Source organism: Xiphophorus maculatus, chromosome 5 (assembly GCF_002775205.1).
Source record: "Xiphophorus maculatus strain JP 163 A chromosome 5, X_maculatus-5.0-male, whole genome shotgun sequence".
In the NCBI taxonomy this organism is placed as follows: domain Eukaryota; kingdom Metazoa; phylum Chordata; class Actinopteri; order Cyprinodontiformes; family Poeciliidae; genus Xiphophorus; species Xiphophorus maculatus.
In genome coordinates, this window is record NC_036447.1 from 5,238,299 (window position 1) to 5,259,863 (window position 21,565).

The window sequence follows — 21,565 nt, forward strand, 5'->3', positions numbered from 1 at the left end:
AAGCTTTAGCAATACTAGATATGTTTATATTAAAATAAATAAACACTGTGGAATCTTTGGGATGAGAATTAAAAAGAAAAATGTGAAAATAAAGTTTGGTGCCACAGAAACCAATTCACACAGTACATTACAACAAAGTTCTCTATTAGCAATCCAACTCCCTTCCTGCCATTCAAACCCTTTTGACTTATGACCTCTGTGTGTGTGTGTGGGTGTGTGTGTGTGCACGGGTGGGAGGGAAGTGGGGGGTACTGGGTGAACCAGTTGCTTAGATAACAGCACAATGAAACACAGTGAGTGTGTGCATTTAGAAAGGAAATGGGCTTTTAACAATTTCCATTTAGAATAAATCAGACTCCAAGGGTGTCTATAGACAACCTTCTTTATTCTTCTATATTTGGATAAGAAGGAAATGTATTTAGTGACATCACTTGTGCATTCTTGTTGATCTTTGCAATTTGAAACATTGGAAAAAGCTGTTCACTGAACAGTTAACTCCTACCTTCACAATACATCCCGATTTTCATGTCTTTCCGTTGTTTTGCTAGGAAGTTGAGAGTTTTAGATTTTTATGGGGCTGGCATTTAATCCTAAGATATTAAAGTTTTAGAAAACAGAATAATGAGACTATTGTACAGTAGCATATTGAAATATAACTTTTTAATTAATAAGGTCAAACTGTTTGTCCAGTACCATGGACAGCAGCACCAGAGGTTCGATTTAATTTAGACTGTAGGGCCGCTGATATTCACTGGGAACAGTAAGACTCTAAAATTAGGTATTTTTAATCGGGCACTTTCAACTAAATTTGAAACCCTATTTGCTAAAGAAATATATTTTGTCTAACATGAGAAGGAAATAAGCTTGACCTTTCAGTGTTATTCAATCACTCTTAATTCCCTCGGTCTGGCCAGTGACAATTCAGAGGAGAGAAACTAAAGAGTTTGAGGAGGAATACCACCTGAGATACAAAGTAATTAAAAAAAATAATTTTAATGACAGTAATATTTGAGTGTACTGCACAAAGAGTCATTCCTGGTAGCATATTTTTTTCTATAGAGATTTAAATTCAAAATGTGTTGATATGTTATGGAAACAATTTGAATCAAAAATAAAACAAAATAGAAAACAGATATCTGCCAAAGATTGTGGGTTTGCCCTCAAACATTACAAGTTACAATTTAATGACAAGAAGAAAGGTTTAAGATGCTGGCTTTTCCAGTATGACTGTGGTGTGTAAACATTTGTAAGTAAGACAAAAATGACCCGTAATTTTGATTTTGGGTGTAAGTTGCCTGGCAGGGCCACAACAGACTAGCAGTTAAGTTTGAAAATGTCACAACAGACTGGACCAACCAGATGTAGTAACTGAAAAAAGTGCAATTAAAAAAAATATTACTGATGAAAATATTAATCGGCTTGCACCGATCCACAGAGATGTGTGATACAAGTGAATCGGTAAGGCAGCTTTAAATTTCAGCAATTTATAAGGACAATTCTAATTACACTGGATTTTATCAGCTAAATTCAAAAACATTAATGTATTAATGCAAAAATGAATAAATTAGTAAACAACTTATTGACCAAACAGCGTTTTCTGTAGACCAGCACTATAACAGTTAAGCTAAGAAAATTATAATCAGAGTTGTTACTTCAGTGAATTTAGGTACAAAGGAAATAAGTTAATTTTCCGCCGCAAAGTCAATAAATTCTGCTCATAATATTACGTTATCACCAGTAATGGCACAGTAACTTTGAAAAAGTAACTTTAATCGGATTACTGATTACTCCTTGAAAAAGTAACTTAGATTACTGATTACTTGATTTGGAAAGTAACTAAGTTACATTAAAAGTAACTTTTTTAGTTACTTTCAGCAGCTGCTAACAACAACGCTCCGTCACTTGTGAAAATTACATTGAGCTTTGCTAATTTTTAATTACAAGTTATTTTATAATAGTAACATCAACAATGTGTCTCCACTTATATGGTTGAACTGAAGGGGAGATTGTTTAATGGTTACAACAGTACAAAAAAACCTTTAGTAATTCAGTAATTTGTGCATGTTTTTGTGTTCTAGTATTGTCTGGAAAACTATAAATAGGATTTTACCCCCCAGCGTCCAGCGTTACGGCCCTGAGTTTGGTGTCAGAGCAGAGAGCTCCTCCTGCCGCTCCGCAACTCAGATGTCCCTCAGCACAGATTTGTGACACTTGTCTAAATGTTAATGATTATAATGGCGTTTAGTTGCACAACTTGTTCATATTAGTTTCAATGTTTGCAGTTTTCTGGAGCGCATCGCGAAGCTCGACGTAATTCACAGGTAGAATAGAATAGAATTCAACTTTATTGTCATTGCACTGTCACAAGTACAAGCAACGAGATGTAGCATATATATATATATAATAATAATACATTAAATTGATATTAACAAAGACACAGCGGGACGGATAATCCGGGAAATGATGGACAGGGAGAGTCTGACTAAAACTAACTGGATGTCAGAGAAATTCTGGGGTTTATGTCTGCTTATGTCCAAGCCCAAAAAGCGCAACCCGCGACTCGTTAAATCTGCAAGCGACTTGAAAAAAACAAGCCCAAAGCTGATTATAATAATCGGACTTGGCAAGCGAAACTCAAAATAGTTCCTGTGTTTCCAGCAACAAAATGCGCATCTCCCTCTTCCCTCCATTGTTTATGTTTCTGTCGCTGCTGATACTGTCGCAGAAACGGCGATCACTCCCCAAGACGCACAGAGGAAATAAAATTAAGAACATAGTAACGCACAGTAACGCAAAGTTATTTCGATAAGTAACTGTAGTCTGACTACTGGATTTGAAGTAGCAACGTGTTAGATTACTCGTTACTGAAAAAAGTGGTACAACGTCAGTAACTCTAATGACATCACCGGTTATCACTTTCTTTCATTCTTACCTGTGAAAGGTGATGCGAATGGATTTAGTTTACTGTAAATTTAGTTTAGTTTACTGATTTAGTTTACTGTAAAACGACTGAAACAAGTCCACGCAGCATATGAATTAGGGACCTCCGGTCACTTTACTTCCGCATTCAAGATGGCGGCCACGTAACGTAGAACTCAGCGTCCAATCAGGTCTCCACGTATTCTTATTCACGTCTATGGGCGCGCGTACGTGACCACAACAACTGGCAAACATGGCAGAGTGAGTGGAACCGATACATTCACCGCCTCACTGTAAATCTGCAGTTTGGCAACACGATGGATTTTACAAGAGAATCGGACAGCTTGAGAAAGCAAAAGCGATTTGCAAAATGTGCCACGCTGCTGTCAAATACACTGGAAGCAAGACTAACCTCATAACACTTGAAACAGCGTGGAATCCAGCGTGGAGACGCCTATCAGTTCACCGTCTTCAGAGGCAGATTCACGCCGTTCTTCTTCCTTCAGCTCCAGTCGAGGTGAGGCTCGTATTTCACCCTTTTCCAGTGGACAACTAGCTTTTAATTCCAGTCCTGCACAAGCTACAGCAGACGCTATGACTTATTGTTTACTTCCGGAACCTTCGCCCATGCGCACAACGCTGGAAGGCCAGAAAACTATTCTTTGGCATCCATAGCCGCGCCGGCGCGGTAGAACAATTTCGTTAACTAAATGAAACCTGCACTTTACATTCAGTGCAGTGCGCCACCGCAAAGGGGGAAATACCGCAGAAAAACCGTTGAAGAAACAACTCAAAACCGCTAGTATTCTTTTTTTTTCTCGCTCTCTGTGTCGGCTACTCTGCGCGCGGACCCGTTGGCATAGCAACCGACAACAGCCTCAAGATTCAACACTAAAAGACACTCAAATATTTCCCTCACAAAGATTACATTACATATTTTTGTAAAGAACCATTCATTAGCAAATGATTGAAATTTGAATTGCTTAATTTATTCTTATTAACAAAAAAATATACAAACAATATATTTTTCTGCTAAGTTCATTTAAATCGAGATGTATCATGTGGAGGACGTAAATCTTTCTTAATTGAGTCGCTGGTTGATGAGGAGAAATCTTAAATTGAGCTGAATATTGGATCATAGCTTGTTAATCCAACTGTATGTCGTATCAGGTAGAGATCAGATTCCCCATCCCTGGAAAGTAGTTTTTACAAAACGATGGAAAAATATTGGGGGCATTCAAAAACCATGTTTTGATTATTCACAATGCAATTGAAACTGAAAGAAGCACATTAAAATTATTTAAATTATGTATTATGTTTAATTGAAGACTTTTTGCACACTATTGCATAGAGATTAGATTAAGTTTAGCTTAACTCTGAAACGTAGCTACTTGCAGCTAAATCCCCAAATGTACAGGATCAAAAGTTTGATTAAAAATCTCTGTGGAGGCATTTTAATATGGCAGCTGCACCAACATGTGACAGTGAATGGGAGTGTGTTGGGTTATGGTGTTACTGGTACGCATTTAACGCTGTTTCAGTGTAACCATGGACCAAGCCTTCCACTAACGACTGTCACAGGAGATTTCTATCAGCCAAATTGTTTTTTTCTTTCTTTCTTTTCATGTAACATCGATGAAGCACGTTTGTGTGTCTGCATATGTGTGTGTGTGTGTGTGTGCAAGAAAGAGACAGTACCGAGAGGCAGACTTACAGCTCCCCTCTGGTTAAGAAAACATGGCAGCTGCCAGCCCTGGCAGACACTTGGTCTAGCTAATATTAAGTTCTTGAAAACACACATTATTCTATATAAGGTTCTTACTTCTGACTCCTAAACATGGAAATGAAGTAGTCAATCACATGGGACATAAACTGCTTTATGAACATGAAACTTTATTTATAGGAGTTCAGCTCTCGCATCATTGGAAGAATGTTTTCAGAGAGGTCTGCTGGAGTTCACGGGATGTCCAGACCCAGGGAGGTTGTCGTATCACATGTTTGACATCTTGATTCACTTTCATTGCTGTGGATTTAGTGGAGCATTATGGCGTCCAGTAAAGTTATGTCTTGAAGTTAAAAACAAACACACATGCAAAACAACAACGTAAAGATAGCATTTGCCCAAAAACCAAGGGAACAAACTCAAGCAAATACAAAAAAAATGCAGACATGAAAAAAATATATATCTAAAACTACATGCATAAAAGTGCAAATACAGGACTTGGTTTGCTTTCAGTTATCTGAAAACTTCAACAGTTATCAGCCATGCATGCACAAATAGAAAGCTAATGATAGCATACAGCCACCGTCACCCTAACTTGCATCTTCTCGGACTCATAATTGATCTATTGTACCAGGAGAAAGGCACTTGCAGAGATCTGAACTTATCACTGTGCCTGTGCATGCCATTTGATTTGACTCCATGTTGTTGCTAAATATTATTGCTTACATGCAATTCAAACAAGATGGACATACACCCGAAGTTGTTCACAACAGTTTTCTTTTTTTGAAGTAATTTAAATTTTTGTTAAACAACTAATGAACAACCAATGACAGAAAAACGATGAACGCTGAGTCAAGTTTTATTTTGTGGCCAACATGGGAAAACACTGAGTGGATTTGCGAGATAGAAAGAAAATATAAAAATTGGAGGAATGTCTCAGTGTTAGCAGTTTTGGACTTGGTGTTAGTTGAAATCAATATAAAAGAGGACAGAATGTACAAAAAGGATGTTGGCAGGTGTGAATACAATCACAAGAGAAGTGAGGATCAGAGAATCCAAGACTTTTTATGATGGACTCCACTCTACAGGCAAACATGGGGGTTAGAGAAATAGAACCAACTTAATTTGGTCAAAGGCAACCTCTTGTATTAGACACGCTATTAATCCTGACTTGACTTGACTGTAAACAAAGGCTAAGTGACAAAAAGCATCACAGCTGCAGATATTCTTTATCAAATGTTACCTCGTTTATAACAAGACATTTTCCCTTGTTATAAGTGAAATAATCTACCTTTTCATCACTATTAAGAAATTATTGACCTAATGCAAGCTCCTTTAACTTAATGAAAAGTGAACCTTAGATATTTGCACGAAAAATTAAACCAAAAAAACTTGGTAGAATTTTGTGTTTTTGCAGTGTGCGAAGTTTTAAACTGTTTGATACATTTAATGTCAGGAGAAATTTACAGCAAACTACACAATACATAAACACAAATATATTCATAATTCTACATGCTAATGCTACAATTTCAAGTTAGACTGATATGCTTTCATCTGCCGGTGGTGTAATGGTGACATTTGTGTTGTTTGTGTGTCTTATGCTTGCTTGTACAGTAAAATAAAACTTTCTCCACAACGAACAGAACTTTATATTAAACAAGTAAAATACCAGCTTATTAAAATCACAAGATAAGCCTCACACTTTTTACAGAATAGTTTACACGTGGCTTTATTTATCAAACTACATACAGTGTGTGATTCGAGCTTCAAAGCATTTACCCCAAACTGCGTACCAGTCTGTGTGTGAATGTGTTTGTGATGTGAGAGCAGACGGGTGACTGCGACTCATACTGACTGTTTTGAGGGGTTATGAAGTTCAGTACATTTGCACATTTACAAAAGGTCTCATCTCAGCATTGCTTTCAATGTGATGTTTTGGGAAAACAGCAAAGTTACCAAAACCTTTACAACCCTGCGGATGGCATCATCGGGGATCACTGAGAGGTCAGCAGGTTCATCTTTGGAGGTCCACAACATTTCCTGAAGGAACGCTTGATCATGTAGCGGTGCCAGATTACTGTAGACCCAACAGAAAAGTTTTCAAAAAGTTGCAAAAGGTTTCAATCTCTGCTCTAGGACAGCAGCTTTATAAAACAAGTGATGAACAAACGTTGATCTTAAATGTTTCCAGACCGTTTAAAGTCAAATATGTTGCTTCTTTACCTCTGGGATTCGCTTGACACGTTTTGTCAATATATTAATGGATTATTTATAACTGGAATTATACAAAGATAAACCACAACATATTCTAAGAATCATTTAAGAGTAGCACACTAAAGCATATGCATAATATGTGCCTTCATTGTTGTATTGTGTCCCTTGTATTTGCCACAACTAAGTGCTTCCATCTTGTGGTCAAACTCAAAAACTACAACACAATTCTCCTGTAATTGACCAACTATTTTGTGCATTTTTAATCCTGTTCTTTTTCTACAAAGTAATTTAACTCATATTCCATTAACTAAATGACACAAACAGAGATTTTCAAAAGATGCCAGGAACATCTCACTCTTCCGTAGGCAATGAAGCTGTTTTTATTCAATAGCTTTTTAGGAGTTTAAACAACAAAAAACCCCAAAATCTCATAAGGGCTGGACACAATCTCCTAATACTTAGAAGCTCAACAGGATCTGAAATATTACACAGGTCAACATAAATCTGTGTCTGCAAATTTCTGACTTACAATACTAGTAAGTCAGAAACACAACCTCACTTCTGATTAAAATGCAGGTGATATATTATTCAGATGAACATTTAAAATACAATCGTGGCCAAAACATCTGAGATAGTTTTTTTCTCTCCTTTTTTATTATCATGGTATTTAAAAAAAAAAAACCCAGTCAATATAAATTGGTTTTGCTGTTATCACATCCAGTTTTCACATAGAGTCAATATGCAGAGTGCTGACCCTTTGCCAAAAGAAGCATACCACCTCTTTGGTACCAATATTTAATGCAAACCCATTGTTGCCTTAGTGCTTCATAAGTAACAACAGATTATTTTACTCCCTCAGGATGAGCTTAAAGGTTTTTACAACTTTCTGTTTTTCACTGCAACACCAATAAAAAAAAATTGTGCCAAAAAAACTAAACATTTCTGAAAATTCAATGAATTTGGACAAAACTATGCATGCCAGAAAATGCTCTTTGAATATGGAAAATTACATTGCAAAATGTTAAAACCTTTCTTTGCTAGCACAGTGCTATATGTGAGTTTTTCATTAGCGTCCACCAAATGGGGATTTTTTTGTTTGCTTGGTTATGTGGAAAAATGACAAACTGATATGCTGCCAAGTTTTGGGAGAACAATAAAGGATTGGGTGAGTTCATACAAACCAACCGTTTTCACATCTGATGCCAGAGCAGCACCACTCTGCTTCCTGGGCGGATTCTGGGTACGGTTCAGAGATGTACCACAAATCCATTTTACATGGATAAACATGCTGCAAGCGCAGCTTCTACTGTAAACAATCTGTCCTGTTATCCTCAGATAAAGGTGAAAATGAACAGGAAAACAACAGGGATATTGTTGTTCTGTGCATTTAGCTGGATATTTGATTTCACTCTTTATTCCAAGAATAATTGTGAATTAAGCTACACAGGCTACTCAAAGCGTTTGCCAGATGTCCCACACAATCAGAAAGAGCAAACATTTAAGAGAATAATTTCCCACCAGTTTTCTGACTTCCATTATTGCAGCTATGGCAGACTGTCACTCCGGCCTTTCTGTTTTCTTCTTAGACACAGGTGTTTTTTGTTTTTTTTGCTGCCTCTGTTGCCAAAGGCCACTGTCCTCGGTCCTTGTGCGTACAGACACAGTCCTTTCAACCTGTCGATTATGTTGAACCAACTGGAGTGGTGACAACAGGGTTTTGCTCAGGAGGAGACACCAGTAAGACTTCACTGCAGAAGAAACGTCCGCTTTTAAGTCTACAGATTTCTAGAAATCTGCTCTTTCAGCTGGAACAAATGTTGCTTTTTCTTTTTTTTGTGAGGCAGCAGAGCAGCTGTGGCTGCTCGCTGTTTTTGGAGGAAATCATAACTAGGAAAATAAAATTCTTTATATAGCAAATAATCTGCTGAATAAGTTACTTAGAAGGTTTATTATATGGATTTCAAATGTATTATTATCAATTATTCAACTCTCCTTAACTAAAACTCAAATAATTTTTTCCTGGGAAAATAAAAAAATGGGTTTGTTTTTAAGTAAACCTTTAAACTCTATGATGAAAGTTTATAATAATTTATTGGTTTGATGTAATGCTCTAATCTTAAATGTTAGTTTTAATAATTTTATAAAAACACAGTTTTAATTTTTGTTTTATCAGACTGCAAGACATCATGTTTCCTTTGTCTCTGAAGGCATTTGGAAACTTTTCACTCTTATGGATTCTTCTCTGCTGAGAAACATTTAAGCCAATGTCAGAGTAAAATTACTTTCACTGACATGAATCAGCCAAAATCTGTGTTGGAACTTTTGTTTTGCTTTTGTATAAAAGTTAATTTGCATCGAAATAAATTTATAGGAAACTGCACCTCTGAGAGTCTCTTTCCTTAACGGCATTACAGTCTGGTCATGTTTATACCTCCATATCAGTGATTGAATAGATGAAAGTCATTTCTAAATTGTACCCAAAGGTAAACCAGACTTTCTTACATCTTGGTTAATTTATTTTGGTTTTCCCATGATGTCACATAATAAAGAATGTGTTAAATGTGTTGCCCTGAAATACGTCTCCAGATGTGCTTCCATTTAAATCAGACTGGAATTACCGTATAAGAAGCTTGCAATGCTATGAAATAATGAGTTACAATGTTCACTATTCTGGTGAAACCCCATAATTGACAGAAAACTAAAAAAAAAAGGTTAGCGATAACAAAAATGATATATTTATTTCTCAGGGTATGTAAATATTTTAAGCGAATAGAATTTTTACAACCATGTAACCACAATTTGTGCTCTATATAAAGCTACATAAAGCCCGTGTCTTTACTATAAAAAGGAAAAGGGGAAAATTTGCTCCAGCTGTGCTGTACGCGTGAGCTAATACAAACCACTGAGTGGGGCATCTAACCCTTATCATTAACCTCCTAAATGTCAGACCGATGAAAGTTAATACAGTGTGGGAGTGTTTGCTGTTAAGCAGCAGGTGGTGTCACAACATTTATTTACGTGCTAACGTGTTTTTCTCTTGACCTGCCAGGGTAATTAGCAGCTGTAAATTTGTTGGCGCTAGCTGTTAGCTGCGGGGCGTAAGTGCCACAAGAAGGGTTTACTGAAGCAGCTAAATAGACAGAATACAGCCAGTGTTGGCCACACAGGAGCTCTGAAGCAGCTCCTGAATACTTTGCTGTTAGGAGTTTGAGCAGCATCTGATCCAAGCAGCATCAAGCAGAGAGCCCGATGACCTGAGAACAGGGTCACCCCAAATGCTTCACTCCTGAGGAGGCAATTGAGTGCTCTGAAGAGAAATGACTCCCAATAATGGTGAGCATTACTGAAATGGATGGTCAGGTCAGAGTACGTGTTGATACCAGCTGTCCAAACTGAAAACATGAAATTCTAGTGGCTCGAACTCCTGCTACACTTTTATTGAATGCATTTCCAATGAGCTCTCTTGAAAGGTTTCTCTTGACCTTGTTTTCACCACAAAACAAACGTAAACGAACTGGAGAAATAAATATAAACATGTACGGAAATATTTAGATGAGCATTTGAAAAATGAATTTTACATCCACACATTTTTAACAGCATTTGGAGTCTTTTTTTTTTACCATTATGTGGACTTTACACAATTTATACTACATACTTTAATTATGGTCCCAGGAAGCGAGAATATAATTTCTTTTCATAAAATCATCCAAAGGAAAACATGTTTTTGTTTGCTTGCTTGTTTCCCTTTGTTAAGAAAATGCCAAAATTATTTGCTGCAGAGCTTTGAGTGAACATCAAAGGATAGTGTAAATCAGTGGCGGCTGGTGGTGATATTTGGGCTATTATACATAAATATATATATATATTTTATTTATTCTTCCCCAGGCGGTTTGACACCAGGTTTGTTGAAAATTTAACAAAATGTGATACATTATTTCTAAGATGTATTTATTTTTAGGTAGTTTTAAGTTATTTATTTTAACAACTTTATTGTAAATGTCAGGAAGGGCTTAGCTCTACTAGCCCACTTATACCAGCCGTAAACCAATTGGTTTATGTACATTTATACTAACCTTTGATGTGTCTAATACTTTAGTATCAATCACATCTTCTGATGCTTATGGAGCAAACATCCACTTCCTCTGCAGTTTAAATGATGCAGTGTGTAACTTATCCAAAAATATGTTTTTTACATATTTGTTAAAAACTGTCACTATGTTGTGACAGTTTAATTATGAGACAGATACTCAGTAAAAACATCCATCTCTTCTGCCTGATTTGGGCATGCTCCTACTGCCATCTGCAGAAATACACTGCTCCGTCAGAAACGACCAGTCAGAGCTGGGAGGAGGGTCTTAGTACTGCCAATCATGCCAGTGTACGCACTGATCACACCCTCCCACTTCGCTGCAGCTAGTTCCCTACAGAGCCTACCAAGAATGTTCAGACTAGTTAGCATTGTCACCGATGACTGGAACTGTAAGTTGTTTCTCCACCATTAGCACATTGAGCAGCACATACATGAGAGTGATTGCCGGTAATAAGACCTTCCTCCTGGCTCTGATTGGTTGTTTTTGTTTGGGAGCGGTTCATTTCTGCAAATTGCAACAGGAGCACTGGGAGGAGATTGATGTTTTTACAGATTATCTGTCTCAAATTGTCGGTTTTAACAAGTATGTAAAAGTCACATACTGCAGCTTTGAGGATTGGCAATTACTGGCACTAAGTCTTTTATGCTGCTGCATAGGAATTTGGTGATTTCCCCTGTGCAGAATCGTTTTGATTCAACTACACTGGAGCACGAGGGGCCTGCTTAAAGTCATGGCACAGCATCCAAATGAGATTTAAGTCAGCAGCAGACTGTCTTCGGTTATTGTCATGCTGCATAACTTGAGCTGTTTGAACTTAAGGTCACAAACTGATGGCTTGCATCAAGCACATGCAGAGGGGTTGGGGGAGGGAGTAGGGGGCTTGAGCCCCTGCTCCTTTTATTCTTGATGTCCTAGTGCCCTTTTTGAGTTTTTTTTTCTCCAAAATTTTTTATTTATTAATTTATTTTAATCTGTAGGGCCTGCTTGTGCTCCTCAGCAATAATATTTATCTAACTATAATAATTGAGCAAAAATAAACTAGTCTGGCTGCCCTCAGTCTAATAATGACTCTCAGAGCCTCCATGTTGTTCAGACACCGGGTCCATGGTGAGGAGGAGGGGGGATCTGTGCCCTCTAACTATTAAATTATGGGCAAGAATATTTTTTCATACACTGGTTTGTGAATAAAAACATAGGTCTGATGTTGACGTTAGAAAAACTGTTTCTATTTATATTTTTGTAATTGTCCTCGCAATAGCAGGACAAAACCCACCTCGCCCCTAAACACATAAATGCTTCAGCTGCAGAGAAAACTTCTGACTTTAACTTCATCATTCTGCTAAAAGCCCAGTTTGCTACAGGCAGTCTGGGTCGGTCCCACTGACAGATATAAAGAATATCTGTCTTTATATCAGACATCTTGATATAAGACACGGTACTGCAAATGTCACTGCAAGTCGAGACGCAGCCAGAAGCCCCGGTACGACCTGGTACCACCTGGTACCACCTGGTACTACCTGCTCTCTGTTTGCTCTGCTTCTCCTTAACGTTACTACCAGGCGGGTTAAAGCCGCTTCTGACGGGATCTGGGCTGGAGGTTCGCAGCTGTAAATATAAGTTATTGCAGAACCTCACGTGTTAAAGGAAGATTCAGAGCATTTAGAGTCACAAAATAAACATCAGAGAAAATATTGTAGCAATAATTAGAACCGCAGCAAAAAACCAAACATGCCGCAATGAAATGAATCAAAATGTCTCCAAGGCATTGGGGGACTGACAGGGGCCACCGGGGGATTCCAGGTAGATTCCAGGTAGATTCTAGAGATGCGCATCGCAGGGGCTGTTCATGCAGGGCCGGCCCAAGGTAATATGGGGCCTTAGACAGAACCCCCCTCCCTCCAGAACCCGTCCTACTAAGAACCTCAGCATCACTAACGTGTTTAAATATTGATAAGGTGAATCTGTGAGAGGGAGACCAGGCTCACTGGCCGAGTTTAAAATCAATCACTGATTATTGGTTATTTGCTGTGATGTATTTGTGAACAAACCCAATTCAAACACAAGGATTACACCATATTGTAGCCATGGTAACACAACAATCAAACTATCAAGATGATTCTTTAAACTTTTACAAAATAAACTTCTTAAATAAATCCTAAATGTATTTTTTTTTCTCAGCTGAATGCATTAAATAAAATTTAACAACATTGTCATTCTCTATAAATGATGCTACAGGTTTAGATCTACGGTCTGTGTTACAATTAAACCATTTCTAGGGGCCCCTGAATGGCCCCTACCAGCAGCTACTGAGTTTTTTTTGCCTTGATATCCTAGTCTTATAATTCTAGGTCTCAGAGATACTAACATCAAAAAATTATATAGAGTTAATCTCTTTGAGCTTTTTTGATCTATAAATCAGTCTGCAGCCAAGTTGTTCTAGAGGTTAAATAGATATTATTAGGGCTTAATGAGTAAAATGGCAGCAAATTTGCTCAGATCAGCGACCTTCTCTCCTCTGGTCTGTTTAACAGCTACAGTCTCAGATCAACTCAGACCTCCTGGACTGTCAGCAGCAGAAACAGCAACTTTGTACCTGTTGGGGAAAATATACACTATATTTGCTTTTCATTGTCCCCACATGATGGCAATGATATAGTAAGATCCAATTAAATACTTGATTGAAATGGGTTGTTGCTATGTTCTTGTACTGTGTTTTAAGGTCTAGTTCAATGGGCCCTTTTTTAACTTTGAGCCCCTGCCCCTCCAAACGGCTCTGGACGGCCCTGGCTCACATTCTCCCTTAGGATCTTCTGTGAGACGGCATAAGTGTTGATTCTATCTATTGCTGAAAGTTGTCCATGTCCTCAAGCCAATAAGCAATCCCAAATGTGTCGGGGGTCATAAAGATGTTCTTGGAAATGTGAGATTGTGGGTTTTTTCTGACTGACCAGCAGGAGTTTTGGCCTTGGAACTATCCTATAGATGTCATAAACAAAAAAGCCTTGATTTAGGCATGTGATGTGCAGAACGTTCAATGTTGCTCTGGGTTCTTTTGAAACTCCTTCAGTTTTCAAAATGCTCTTCATTCCCTGTTGGTAGCTGGGAAATTCCACCACTGTTGCATGTTTTCTCTGTTTGCAGTTTGTGGCTCTCACTGTGGTTTGTTGGAATCCCGATGTAAAAGGAATGGCTTGTATTTTCTGCTGTCCACCATTTTGAGAAACCAACCAACCAGGTCCCTGACACCAGCATGTTTAAGCACACAAGCTTCAGCGAGGCAATAAAACTCAGTGAATGATGAGTTGTTTTGGAAGAGAAAGTCTGCTGATGTGACATCCTACATTACAGAGGAAGAAAAGACTGAATTGATAATCACAGATAATATCAAAATTGATGCAACCCTGAATTATATCTTTGCTGAGCCGCTCTTAATTAGTTTCACCCTAAAAGATTAATCAGTTTATACTTATCTTCAACCAAACACAGACAAAACATGACGCTGCAATTATTAGACCAATTGAACCTCCTTGATTTCGACAAAGTTTCTACCAGTATGACCAAAACAATTTAGGATTTTTTGCTCAGAAAGAGTTTATTATTTGACATTTAATCAATGTCAAAACTTCCTCTCTCATTTTTAAGGTTTTTCTGTAGGGTAAAAAGACAGTTATTACACAGATTAACAAAGCAGAAATATGTGATTTACACCATTGATATTAATCCAGCAGTTGCTCTTAAACAAATACTGCCCTGTAGAAGCCTATATTAAATAAATCAGAGTATAAAGTACCAAAATTAGGTAAATTAGCATAGAATGACCATGATTTCTTTATTTGCACCATAAGGAACAATAGTAAATCAATTATTCCTAGTCAGATTGTTACTAGTGCACTAAACTATAGTTTCTGCAAAAAGATAGAGAGAGTTTGAGATTCAGCTGGGAAGACTTGTTTGATTGTCACTTTTTAAGCTGTGTAGATGAGGCCATGGATCGATCTAACCGTCTGTCTAGGTTTGTGTAAAACCAGGAAAGCAAGTCATGTTTTCTTGCTCCTTCAACGTTACCATCCCGGATGATTTTGATTGATCTGGAGGGCTGTCGGATTGGAGGCTCAGTTTGCAGATGTGAATGAGAAGCACCTCGTCATGGCCCGTCAATCACGACCACCGCGCTCGCACAGACACACTCACTGAGCACCTTACACACTTCATAGACTTAACTTTTCCCTACGGGAGAATAACCACCAGAATATTTAGTTCCCCCACATTACCAGCCACCCACAGATGCACTTCTGTGCACAGACAAACACACAGAGAGGAGTTCAGTCGTCTTGCCTCTTTTCCCCCCAAACCTTCTCTGTCTCTGTCTTTCATTTAGTAAATCTTTGAGGTTCTTGACAGGAGCACACATCGTTTTCTAACCTCCTTTTTCTGGTTTCATCACTATCCCTCTGATCAGCCTTTGAAAAACATGACGGCACACTGATGTAAGATGTCTTCCAGTTCACAAAATATCCTTGGAAAGGCAACAATCACGTTTGAAATTAAATTAAACCCCCCAAAAGAAGAAGCGGTCTGACAAGCCTGAGACTGAGCACCAAAATTTTAAAATTAATGGTATTCTAAAATATCCACTCTAAAGAATAAAGTCACAATGAATTCTATTTTACTGGACAGACTGAAATGCACTTTAAACTTTTCAAGTCTTCAGAATATAAAGACCAGGTGGAACCTTTTGAGACCAGCATTATTTAAAGGCCCAAATATAAAGCAGAGAAAAACAAGTTCAAAGTCTCGTATGGAAAAGTGTTTTGGCATATGGAGAAAAAAAAATGCTGCACACAAAATTCACATAAGCTGATTTCTTGCTAACTTTATTACTAACCAACAAACTTGTACTGGATTTAAGACATTAACAGATTTCTTTTTTCTGTTTTTTTTACAAACCCCAATTAACCTACTGCTAATTTCATATTAATGCTGGTTGTTACAAAGAAAACTTAGATTTTTTAAATTGGTTTATTAAGCTATGCTGTTTATATCTGTTTGTGAATATTGGATGCACAAAGAAAAGAAGTTGCTTCTCTTATTAATGTTCCCACATGTTTCATCATGTAATTTTCCTACAACAATTAATTTAGAAGACAGTTGCCTACAGAGTTTTAAAGTCTCTCTTATTTTGACTTGCTCAAAATACATTTGATAGTTAATTTATGGGATTTAAGGAGATTAATTGTTTAAGGCAAGAGAAAGTGAAGCAGAAAACCACAACAGTCTATAACAGTGCTGTCAAACTCAAATACACAGCAAACCTTTAAAACGAAAACAAAACTGAGGGCTGGTGTTGATATTTATTGAAAAAAAGTCTGCAATTGAGGGAGTTTTTCTTCTCTTCAGATGTAAAAATAAACCTTTTTTATATGATAGCAGGCAGTGGAAGCTTAATACTAAAAGCAAACATGAAAAACTAAAGTCAAATAAAACACACATGCAGGATTATTTTTAAATAAAAAGCCTCTCTGTCGATTTATTACCTTTCTCCTTTCCTTCTTTGAAGGGGACCTCTTGAGCATTATTCACATTTTGCAATTTTGTTAAAATTCCATTTGGGTCTTTGCTTCTTTAAAACACCAAGCAGTACAACCCCCCCCCCAAAACAACCAAACAAACAACCAAACAAAAAAAAACATCCAGCCTTGTTTTGCCAATAAATTAATGCTTTTTGGTGTCTGGAAAATTAGCAGTTTTAAAAACCTTCCAAATGTAATGTCGCACATCAGCAGGCGCCGCCCATCACCTAGCAACCCAAGCACGTTTGGTCAGATGGTTTTATCACTATGAATGCTGTAAAATGGCTGCTGGAAAAGACGAGTGTTTTGTTGTTGACTCAACATCAAGAAACCACTTGCTGTATTCTTGTTGGTTGTGCAGGAGGCTCTATTTCTGCTTTTCAAATATGTATGATTTTATAATTGTGCATCATGAAGCCATTTTTATGTGCGAGTGTAAACGCTGAGTTCAGGTACGTGGTCAGCAGCAGCTTATTTGGGTTTTAAGTGACAAGACGCCCTAAAGAAAAGCTCATTCTGAAAGAACTGACCTGACGAAAATCTTATTATCTAAGAATAATTTTGTGCATAAAATGTAATAAACATGTTTTGTACAACTAACGTCTTCAAGGAGACATAATAAGTCTCCTTTAAGGGGTTCAAAAGATGACCTGAAGAAATTAACTGAATGCATATTCCTGCATATGGAAATCAGCTTTCTTCATCAAGTTTGTGAGTGTCTTCTCACACGCCCTGCGCCTTTCACTGTGGGTGATTCTGAAACTGGAGAAAATCCTGCACCTCTCTAAGAGTTGACTTCCATAGCTCAGGCTGTGCGTGGGGGCGAGCCCAACTATATTTAGAAATTATTGTTTAACCTCACACATCAGCTTCCACTCCTTACCTGCCAGTGAGGTGACAATCTATGTCTCCAAATGCAAAGACTATTCTGGTGCAAATTAGCACATCCAGACTGCCGCCCTTGCTTACCGCCCAGCTTATTTCATCCTTTCATCCCGCGATCCACACGTTTATTGTGCCTCGCAATTAAGCGAAAGGTTTCTACACAAAATAGGGGTTGAAATTGACCAGGGAATATTAAACCCTTGATGTACTCTCGGCGGTAGTAATAAACCCGGAACCTCTGCAGTAATACAGGATTTCATGACGTGTGGTGAAATAATAAGCAAAGGCAGCAACAGTAGCTGGTTAGCCATTAGACTGAGTTTTCAAAAAGAAGACAAAGCCACAGTCAATACTGTTTTTATTTTATTCAATTTTAGGATCAATAAAGTATTTTTGAATCTTGATTGAATTTTCACAGGTTGATTAATTTGTGTTTTCTGCTTGAAAAAGGCCAAAAGTTGATTTATTTGTTTTGACGCCAGCACGAACTGGGGAACTACATTAATAATTTTATTTACAAGTTTCTGGTGTTTGCACAGCAATTATAGGCTTGCCAAACTTTAATTGCAAACACCACCACTTTATATAAAAAAAATATCAAGATAATAACTTATCTTGATGTAATAAAGGATTTAAAATTTCTGCAAAGCCAAGCGGCAGATTTGACAATGACATTTCTTGTGACCTGTCACAAAACAAAAAAAATCCATAGATATGCCTCAAAAGATCCTGAAAGTCCTAAGCTTATCCTCTATGCTGCAGACAACAGTGGTGTTATGTTTTGAAATGTTGTCATCAGCTCCCCAGATAACAGACCAAAGTTATTCATTTAGTCCCAGGCTGTGGAGTTACAAAGTGTGATTGATTGTCTGTCACTGTGGAAAACTTAAAGCAAAGCTTCAAATGTCTTGCAGTTAAATGGCCTTCTGGTTCAAGTGCACTTCTTTTTTTCCCCACCACTTTAAAATCTGATTAGACATCACATCAGAGACTCCAGACTTATTCAGCTGTGTCACTCCTGCTAGGGTAGCCACTTATCCTGTCAACCACCCCCACCCACCGGACATGGCAGGACCCTTATTAACAGGCAAAGCTCCAGTGGGTCGTACCAAAACCCCCGTGGGGGGGTGGTAGTCATCAACACCGTGCCGCTGCACTGCTGAGTGACAGCTAAACGGCTTAAATGTCACTTTGAATAAGAAGCAGGCCACACACGGGGCTCCAGCACAGCGCTTACAGGGATTCACATACAGATCCATAGACTCCAACACTCTAACCTGCTGAGATTTGGTGTCTTTTTTGTTGCACATCTTTCCTGTGGATGAGGATTATCTGTAGGGATTGCCTTTTTTATTGGTCAAACTTTATTTAACCCATTCATTCATGTGTAGAACGTGGGAGCGACTATGGTACAGAATTCAAAACTTTAACATGAATTGATATTTTTAGATTAAAGATTTTCCAGGTGACATATATGAGCTATTTAATTTCTCTTTGGGATCAATAAAGTATGTTTGAATTTGAAGGTTAAAATGCAATTTGCTGCAGTAGTGATGCAGCAAAACAGTAAAGCAATAACAAAATGTGCAGTGGGAAATGTAATCTTGTTTAATATGTGCAGTGTGTGAAAATAAATAAATATCACAAATAAAAATGATCATAATAAACATAAATAATGGCTTTATAACATTAGCCTGTGTTTAACTTATCGATAATGAATTAAGTTACTAAAGCAATTTTTAAAATAATATTCAAATTTATTGAATGCGACTATTTGATCCTGCCTTCATAATTTTAACCTTTAACTATAGAAAATGCACAATAGTATCAAATTTCTGCATATTAAAAAGAATGATGGAAAATATACTGCAAACATGAGTTAATATAACTCATGTGGCATCCACTTAAACCTCTGCAAAGTGAGTTTATTCACTTTATTCATTTTAGCTTGTTTAAAAATAGGTTCACCTAAATTTGACTTAAACATGCTTCTAAATAAAATCTTCAACTGCTACTTTATTTTCTCAGTGAAAACAATCACATTTACATTTATTCTGTCCTCACATGCTCCACTACTGAACCACAAATTTACAAATGACACTGCTAAATTTCATGCACACACCCATGCCGCTGAATGCTCAGAGGGAACAGTAAGCCAGATGTTTAAACAATAGGCTGCGCCCCTTTAAATAAGGACATACATAAGCTGCAGCCTTGCTGAGCAACAAGCATCTTGTGGCACAAATTTATACTCTGCAATTAGGCTGACAATGCTGTTCACACACAGAGAGATCTGCATCACATCACCTTTGAGAGCAGTCACACAGTGCAAGTAGGAAGTTGTAGTTGCAAAATGTGGATCAATTAAAACCCAGATGCCTTAACAACGTGAGAGAAAGCTAAATAAGGTTTTACATGGTTACAGATGGCGTTTACACAATGTAATTCAGGGCATACAGCATAAATGCTGCCATAATAAATGACTAGAAGGCTGACTCATTCAAAGTGGGAACGTACAGCTGTGCGCAGATTGGCATGCATATTTAACTCCAAATAATTCGAAACTTTAGGAAACTAAAGCAAAAATTACTTGGGTGGCCTTTTTCTGTGAGTTTTTAGGAAGATTTGCTGCTGCATTCCTATATATTTATTGGATTTACGGTTTCCCAAACGACTTTCTTCACAACATGGCCACTGGAATTTGGCAAAAACCTGCGACTTACTGTTTCTGCTACATTTATTCCAAATAAATTAAATCAAAGATGCAATTTATCTTTTGCTGGTTTCATATATTTTTCTAACCTCCAACATTACAGCAGATAAAACATTTTTAAAACTGAAAAGAAAGTGAAAGGCATAATATTAGCTAAACATTTGCACAACTTCAGGACTGTCAAGTCACACAGTGGGCGATAACGACCTAAATCCACTTTTTTTTTGCCAATATATGTCATATATCTGACTTTTTTACGTCAGTCTGTATTGTGTATGTAAACAGTGCAATTCTGATATTTTCACCCCATTCAATGTTAGACTCATGATATAATTACCACAGTCATATTTTACACATTCAAAGAGACAAAAGTTACCGTCAATGCTGATCAAAACCTCATTTCTATTAGTTGTGCTGTTTTTCATTAGTCTTGTTATAATTTTGTGACAATGCTGTCAGCTTGCATTGCTGAATAAACTTTAAAACAGATCCTTAAACGTCTCCATTCATTATTACTTCTGTAAACAAAGCATTATTATAACAACAATGTACGTCTTCTGCGCATGCGGGGTAATAAATGATCAGAAATATGATTGCAGTCACATTGAAATAGTATTATGAACAACCACTCAAAAAAACAACAAACAATTGCATTTCAGTAAAAAATATTATTTAATCATAAAGATCTGCTGTGTAGCCTTATTTGGTCAAGCTTGGAATTTAATTTCATTAACATCATTTTCAGCCTTCTTTGCTCTGCAGCACGGGTCTCAAACTCCAGTCCTCGAGGGACACTGTCCTACAGGTTTTAGATGTGTCACAGGTACAAAACGCTGGAATGAAATGGCTTAATTACCTCCTCCTTGTGTAGATCAGTTCTCCAGAGACTTGCTAATGACTTAATTATTCTATTCAGGTGCAGCAGAGGCACATCTAAAAGTTGCAGGACAGCGGCCCTCAAGTTTGAGACCCCTGCTCCACAGACTGTAGTAGATAAAACAGTGAGTGTTTGTCCAGCAGGAGCTGCTGAAGCGACCATGGAGCGGACTCAATTCTGCGTTTCATGATGGAAGCTCTCGGGACTTTTACTCGCTCCTGAGCAGCAAGAGCCGGCAAAGGTCTGGATTTTGGTTTTATAGAAGTTCTTTGATAAACTCTCCGACCATCATGTATTGAACACCAGCTCTTTAAATCTCACAGGTGTTGATGAGGAGATCTCAAGCAGGTGTGGATGCTGCAGAGCTCATCAATCATGCCCACTCATTGGAAACCTGCAGCTCTAGAGGAAGAGCGCACAGGAAACCCAACACACTCACAAAACAACCATGACAGCTGCAGACACATTCTAACACACAGCTGATGTGAGATCAGGATCTACTAGCAGGCTTTGTGTCTTTTTACTCAGTGTATGTCTTAAAATTCTAAGTTTGATACTTTTGGTATGTACATC